Below are 7,751 nucleotides of genomic sequence, written 5' to 3'. Positions count from 1 at the left end.
TCTAACTTCACCTGTATGTCACATACCTAGGGACGGTGGCAAACTTGTAGTTGTACGTTGAATCTCCACAGTTCTTAGGCTCCTTATGTTTATCATTCTCAGTTCACTTCTTTTAACTTTCTATTTTGAAATAATTATAGACTCACTAGAAGCTGCAAAATATTTACATTTTAATAGTACTTTACCCGAGAGAAGAGCTGAAGTCTTACTTGCTGCTTCCCCCTTCCCTGCGGGTCTCTTTGCCCTTGGGGGGACACAACCTGAGGGAAGGAGTAATTGAATAGGAGGCTGGAAATTTATGAACCGTTGGGATCTAACTTTCTGAGAAGTGGAATAATTTTCTACGTATATGTGTGTATGTATATAGGTATATTTATATCATGTTCTCAGAAGATTGTGTTTAAAAGGCAGAGAACTCTCTATAAATATCCAAGTTTTTCATTATGTTTTTACTATTGCTGAGCCTAATATGCAATGAATTTTATTTTCCCTTTTTATTACTTTATTTGTCATATCTGACATGGACCTCTTTCAGCTTGTGAAAGTACCAGTTGTTTCTGCTAACCTTCAAATAACAACTCAAATTATTGTGATTCTTGATAGAGAAATTCATTTTGATAAATCTCCCCAGGGCCTTCCACACCCAGCTAAGGAACAGGGAATCAAAACTCCACCTTAAAAAAAATCTTTTTTAAACACTTTGATTTTCATTTGAAAAACACAACAAGGCAAGGCAGTATTGTGAAAAGAGAGAAGTCAGCAGATGAAAAGGACCTAAGAGGATCTAGGTTGTGTGGTGAAAAGCCTTTAGACCCTGGAGAAGATTTTTAGTGAATGGTTAACAGACAATTTTGGTTACTAGAAGAATGTCACATACAGCTAAAATGGCATTTCCTGTGTGAGGCCCAGGGTATCCAGGTATTGTTTTCAGATGAGAGCATGGACTACCCACATCACCCTGGGTGAGGACATGAGGGAGTAAGACAATGGGCTCAGAGCCTTGTCCCTCCTTTGACAGCCCTGCCCACTGCAGGGGTCAGCCCAGTAACCCAGGTCTAAAGGGTGAGAGCAACAAAGGCCAGCAGAAGATTGCCTCTGACATATCCTTGTGCTGGGGAGGTTGCTGAGAGCACACGATAGGACCTCTCATACCACGCAACACAGACTCCCCAGCTGCATGTGTTTATTTCAGGGAAAAAAGCTCCTGGCTACAAAAGCAATTATATACTCATCTCAAAAAAGCTGGAAAATTAAAATAAGTACAAGGAAAAAAACACAATCACTTTTTTTTTATTAAGATTATGATAGTTAACAACCTTGTGAAATTACAGTTGTACATCATTATTAGTCATGTTGTAGGTATACCACTTCACCCCTAGTGCCCTCCCCCCACCCCCCCCTTTCCCCTGGCAACCAGCGATCAGTTCTCTTTGTCTATATGTTAACTACCACCTATGAGTGGAGTCATACAGAGTTTGTCTTTCTCTGTCTGGCTTATTTCACTCAACATAATACCCTCAAGGTCTATCCATGTTGTTGTGAATGGGACGACTTTGTCCTTTTTTATGGCTGAGTAGTATTCCATTGTATATATATACACCATATCTTCTTTATCCAATCATCAGTTGCTGGGCACTTAGGTGGGTTCCACGACTTGGCTATTGTGAATAATGCTGCGATGAACATAGGGGTGCATGGGACTCTTGGAATTGCTGATTTCAGGTTCTTAGGATAGATACCCAGTAGTGGGATGGCTGGGTCATAAAGTATTTCTATTTTTAACTTTTTGAGAAATCTCCATACTGTTTTCCATAGTGGCTGCACCAGTTTGCATTTCCACCAACAGTGTATGAGGGCTCCTTTTTCTCCACAGCCTCTCCAACATTTGTCACTCTTGGTTTTGGATATTTTCGCCATTCTAACAGGTGTAAGGTGATATCTTAGTGTAGTTTTGATTTGCATTTCCCTGATGATTAGTGATGATGAGCATCTTTTCATGTGTCTATTGGCCATCCGTATATCTTCTTTGGAGAAATGTCTGTTCATGTCCCCTGCCCATTTTTTGATTGGGTTGTTTGATTTTTTGTTGTTGAGCTGTGTGAGTTCTTTATATATTATGGAGATTAATCCTTTGTCGGATAAATAACTTGTAAATATTTTTTCCCAATTAGCGGGCTCAAAATCACTTTTTATTCTACCATCCAGAAACAACAACTGTTAACTTTTTGGTGTATTTCCTTCCTGTTATTATGTAGGTGTGTTTACTGATACATAACACATCAACATGTAATATAAAGTTGGACTCAAACTATACGTATAGTTTGGGATCCTGCTTTTTTCTGTGTCATTAAATAATCTAGGCTGTAAAGAATACCGGATGTCCAATACTCCATCGTATGAGTGTGCCATTTGTTCACTCATTCTCCTATTGCAGGATCTTTTTATCATTTCAAATATTTTTAATGACAGATGGTGCTGTAAGGAAAACATCCTTGTTCATAAATCTGTATCTTTGCTTTTCTCTGATTCTTCCCTTGATGTAGATTTCTGGAAGTAGAATAACCAGATACAAAGAAGAAACATGTTTATGCTTCTCGATATGTATTACATGCTAAACAGTTTTCCCTGAAATTTGTACCAACTCCCGTTTCCCGCAACCATACACAAAGCATATGCAAGAAGCTAGGAGCCAACATTAAGGTGCCCAGTTTACAAAATAATTAGTAGCTCGGGTTCTTTGATTCCTCCCATAATGTAGCAAGATCAAAAGGGACTGGAAAACTTGCAGGCTTTATCAACCAAGACCTTCAAAAACTAGCCTAACAAGCACCCTAGAGGCCCTTGTGGCTCATTTACTACCTTTGCACAAATTAGAAAAAGTCACACCTTCCTCAAGACACTTTGCTGCCATCTGCCAGAAAATTATCATAATAAATGTCAAATCTGTGATGACTGTGATGGGCCTGGAGGCCCTTGGAGCTGTGTAGGGCACAGTTGGTGCCCTTGAGATGTGTCACTGCAGGTCTAGAGGTTTACATACAAAAGTTTGTTTCTGTCACTGCAGGCCAGATACACGACAGAACCGCTCCCATCTCATGCACGCTCTCTTTCCACCACCCCACTGTGTGCAACAAACAGGCCTGTTTGGATTGAAAACCCCCAAGCCTCCCATTTGCCTGAAAATGACAATGGCGCCTGTCGGTGTCTGCTTTCACAGGTGTTCCAGTCTGGATTTCCTGCGCTCTTAGGTTGCTCCATTTAGACGTCCCAGCAGTGCCTCGGATTTGTCAGAGGAGACAAATCTCATTCTCTCTGCCCCACTTCTCTGTCTCTCTGGGGATGCTTATCATCTTGGGGTTGTCAACAAATCATCCCTTCCCTTCACACCCCACCGTTGGGCTGTTGCCAAATTCTGATTATTCCTCCTTCCCTTCCTGTCGTGCACCGCTGTCTCCGCCTCCCTGGAATCCATTAACCCCAATCAGGACCTTAATGAGCACAGGTTATGGAAAAGTACTCCAGCTTCTGATAACTGCCAGCTTCTCCATTGCCACCCCAGACTCAATGAACACATTTCATGCGTACAAAAGCTCCTGCCTTCCTCTACACCCCGTCACCCTCCTGTAGTAGAGTTTAGAATGGCGCTAGACGGAGAGGCACCCAGGGGCAAGAAATAAATGTTGGCGGTCACTGCCTTTGGCAAATAGACTTGCTAAGTTTATACACAATGAGAGAGTCAGGGTAGAAGGTGATGCACCCGGGCTGCTGCAGGTGTTGGGCCAACGTAGCCAAAACCCACTGGGGGTGGAGAGTGGGGTTCCCTGATAATAACAAGGTGAACTCTCCAGGTCCATTGTCCAATGCTGCCAGATCCAGACAAAATCCTGACAGGTCTCCATTTTCTGCATGCAATTCCACAACTTCGCTTTTGAGCTTCCCTGGAAATCCTGATGCAGGTAACATCCCTCAAACTAACCTGCAGTTCTGATGAGGCAGAAATCCCCAGCACCAGACACACTGCAAGGAGGCACTGTTTCCATTTTAAGATCAGAGCATGGCGTTGTAACAGCCAGCCCAATAGTGTGAGCCTCAGAGAAAACTGGCTCTTCCCCACAGCCCCACCTCACCCACCTTTTGGAACTTCCCCTTAGGAAGTCTGGAGAAAATACGGGAGAGCAGCCAGAGCCAGCAGGAGCTGCAGCCCTGAGCACTTACCCATGTTTGGGCAAACAGTTTGTGGCAATAACCAGTTCTTTCTCCTCCATCTCCCTTGAGGAGGAAACTAGAAAAAAATATTGCATAGCAAAGAATTTGGCCTCACCCAAAGAGATGTCTGGCCTTTGCCTTCAGCTTCTGGGAAGTAATCTATGTCAGACGTGAGAGAGGTGCCTTTGTTTAGGGCAAGGGCTGGCTACATCTGATAGTTTTAGGGTAGGAACTGGCCATGCCAAAAGGACCAATCATGTGATTTAGGGTGGGGGCTCTGGGTCACATGTTTCAGTCAACCTAGAGACAAGGTTCAACCACGTGGGTGAATCAGTCAGTCATGCCTACATAGGGAAGCCCCAATAAAAGCTCAGATGAGCTTCTCTGGTTGGCCACATTCCATGCATATTGTCACACATCCATACAGAGAGGGTAATGCATCCTGACTCCATGGGGACAGAGGACAACAAAAGTTTGACATTTGGAACCCTCCCAGACTCTGCTGTGTATGTCTCTTCCAATGGTTGATTTCAGCCTGTATCCTTTCCCTGTAATAAACCATAACCATGAGCACTACAGCTTTCGGTGAGTTTTGTGGGTCCCTCCAGCACATCATCAAACCTCAGGGTAGTTTTGGCAACCTGCTAAACTTGCAGTTGGTGTCCAAAGTGAGGGCAGTCTTGGGGACTGTGCGTTCAAACTTGGCAATTTGGCTAACTCCGGGCAAATGGGCTGAAAGCAAAGTATAATGTGATCTGGGTTAGGCCAGAAGGAAAATTTATTTTATGACAAAGTTGCCAAATTCTGAAAAATGAGGTTATGGATGCCATCTCAAGAGACCTGTTAAAACATTCTCATCTTCCTATGAAAATGTGGTTCGTGCTGACCACAGCAGAGGACAAGGCCAGAAGACTCTCAGGGCCTCTCAGATCCAGGGAGTCTCATCCTGGAGGCGGAACTCTCTGTGCACTTCAACCTCCAGACGTTTCCCATCACATTGAGAGTGAAATCCAAACTTCTTACCTTATTTATGTGTTTTTGTGTGTGCGATTCCCCAGCTAAAATCTAAATCTAGGTCAGTGCTGGCATACCATAAATGTTTGCTGAATAAATGAATGGTTCAAATAAAAGGACTATAAAAATGCTTATTTTGCCAGGAAGATTTTTATCTCTGGCTTAATTTTTTTTCATTTTTTTTATTGAGATACAATTCACATACCATAAAATTCAGCCTGTTACAATTCAGCACTTTTTAGTATATCCACGAAGTTGTGCAACCATCACCATGATTTAACTTCTCTGGCTTAATTTTAATCCTTGTTCCTCTTTCCTCTCCACCATGTGGTTCTAATGAGGGTGCCAATGATAATACCCCATGTGCATCAACCATCGGGGGGGAGAGGAATGAGGACACATTCCTCCCCAGCACTTTCCAACAGAAACTAAGAAAAGAAAAGCCTTCCCTCTTGGTCAGGGGAGCTGTGAGGAATGAGTATGGAGCTGCTGGTACCCAGATCCCCTGCCATGTGGAAGCAGCTGGTCCATAAAGGTGCGAATAAATCTGACACACAAGAGACAGAGGGAACACTCGTTCTGGTTGTCCCTAAGGCCAGACACAGCACTTCACTTCCCACAGTTTGGTTACATAAGTCAATGATTCTCTCTCAGGCCCGAACTAGTTCCAGTGGTTTTCTGTAACTTGGAACCTAAGGTATTCCTTGGGACAATACAGTCCTTGTGCAGCTCACACATTCCCTCAACACATGTTTATTAAGTATTTACCTTGTGCAGGGCACTGGCCTTAGAGCGTACAGTCTAGTGAGTCATGGCAAGCGTGGTAAATGCAATGAGAGGGAAACGTGTAGAGCAGAGCATCTCGCCTACTGTCGGTGGGTGTCACCCACTTTCCTGGGGCAGGAGGGACTTTTGGAAGAAATGACACCTAAGCTAAGACCTAAAGATAGAGAGGAATGATTATCAAAAGAGAAGTACACAGGTTGCTATGGAGAATCACAGAAGATTCCCATCAGCAGGAGAGGTAAGGGAAGCTACGTGAAGGACATAACATTTAAATTAAGCCTTAAAGGCATAAGATTCAGATATTTCAAGAAAGGGCACAAGAGCATTTCAGTAGAGGAAAAATTAAGCAAAGGCCAGATACAGGACACAGTGAGAAATTAACCAACATCTGGAGGGCATGGAGGGAAGAGGTAGGAATTAGGCTGCAATGGTAGGTTGGGAGCACATGGCAGGTCAAAGCCCTGGGAGTTTAGGCGCAGGGAGCAGCATGCTCAGCACTGAGCTGTGACGGGCAGGAGAATGCGAGATAGAAAAGATCGGTGAGATGGGGGTCAGGAAAACCAGTTTGGTGCCTATTGCAGTAGCCCAAGGAACAAGAAGATGTGACCCAGCACAGTGGCAGGGGAAATAGATAAGAACATCTGTGGGTGCCATTGAAGAAGTAGAAACGATCGGAATTATCGTTGTGATTAGAAATAGAGGAGAAAGAGGAGCTAAACATGATCATGATGATGATAATGGTAATGGTGATGGCAACCAGGATTCATTGGCCGCAAACTGCGCCAAGCACTTTATTATGCATTATCTCATGTAATCTTCACAACCCCACGAGGCGGGTGCTATTATTAACCCCATTTTAGAGTTGAGGAAACTAAGAAACAGAAAGATGAAGTAATTTGCACGAAGAGAATATGAATCACACTTAAAAAAATAAAGAATCCAGGAAGAGGAGACTTGGGAAGGAGGATGAGGTCACTGCTGCACAGACAGAGTGTAAGTGGCCTATCTGGGTGAAGGCTAGTCCTGAACTTTGGTTTGAATGTGTCCCTGCCAGACAGCAATGGTCTTACCTACATTTTCCTCATAAGTACAGCACAAAGTACAAAATCCCAAGCTTTCTTAAATCAGGATAAATTATCTTGACTGCTCCCCCCATCCACCATGCCTGTCACTCTGTGACAAAAGGAAATTAGATTCATTTGGTAAGCTTTGTTTTTCACAAAGCTATGTGGGATGATTACCCAGTATCCTGTGGTCTTCTAGGTGTTTGCAAATTGATTTTTTCATTATTTGTTCCAGTGATTTTCCAAGTATTCAGTGTTTTTCCAAGTTATTCAGCTTTACAATGTGGGTGAGTTAAAATTCATATTTGCCTTCCCCTTCCTGTGTTAAAATGAAGTTTTAACGTTGTGATTATTTAGGAATTTTTTGCACGCAGCATGTAACTCTGAGGGAACATACACACAAATCTATCTGGTTATATATACACATATGGATGGGCATGCAGCAGACTTCATGCAGACTCCCTCAGCGTTTAAGATCATAAGCAAACATGGAAGCATACTGAGAATCTATGACTAGATCAAATATCCGAAATAAAGATTGTCACTTTCTAGAAATGTTTATATGGTAAATAAAAAAAAAATTTTTAACTCAAAACTTTAAACAGAAATATTGTTATGATTGTGTTCATGTAGTTATTCTGTGAACACTGACCAAACCAAGACACAATAAAATTTAAAACT

The sequence above is a fragment of the Equus asinus genome, chromosome 11 (assembly GCF_041296235.1).
Source record: "Equus asinus isolate D_3611 breed Donkey chromosome 11, EquAss-T2T_v2, whole genome shotgun sequence".
Classification (NCBI taxonomy): domain Eukaryota; kingdom Metazoa; phylum Chordata; class Mammalia; order Perissodactyla; family Equidae; genus Equus; species Equus asinus.
Note: the sequence above shows the minus strand (reverse complement) of the source record.